This window comes from Mus pahari, chromosome 7 (assembly GCF_900095145.1).
Source record: "Mus pahari chromosome 7, PAHARI_EIJ_v1.1, whole genome shotgun sequence".
Taxonomy (NCBI): Eukaryota; Metazoa; Chordata; class Mammalia; order Rodentia; family Muridae; genus Mus; species Mus pahari.
In genome coordinates, this window is record NC_034596.1 from 9,938,160 (window position 1) to 9,938,707 (window position 548).

Here is a 548-nt window from a genome sequence, read left to right on the forward strand (position 1 = left end):
CGCTTTTCTCCATATCAAGCTCTATGAAATCACACAGAGAAAGTCATTCTCTTACCCATCTGTCACTTGTCTCTGCACCTTAGCTCTTGTTATTCTCTTTCCATTAGAGTCATTTTTGTGGGCTTAGGTTATATCAAGAATGTATTTTACAAGTCACAGTGAAACGTGGACTTTTCTTCCTCTTTGATTTCCTCTGAAAACAGCCCCAGTCCTCCCTAAGGCCGCAGTAGACCACTGACTAAATAAAATAAATGGATAATTGCATAAAAGAAAAAACCTCGAATGCTTAAAAATATTATCTCAGGCTGAAGGTGTAGCAGTTAGCGGAGTGTTTGCTTACCCTTCTCAAAGCCCCAGGTTCCATCCTCAGCACCATGTGACACCAGGAACGGTGGCATTCATATGTCATCCCAGGATTTGGGGAGAAAAGGCAGGAAAAGCAGAAGTTCCAGGTCTACCTGAAACCCTGTCTCAAAATACAAAGAAAGAAGGAATGAGGGCTGGTGAGATGGCTCAGTGGTTAAGAGCACCAACTGCTCTTCTGAAGG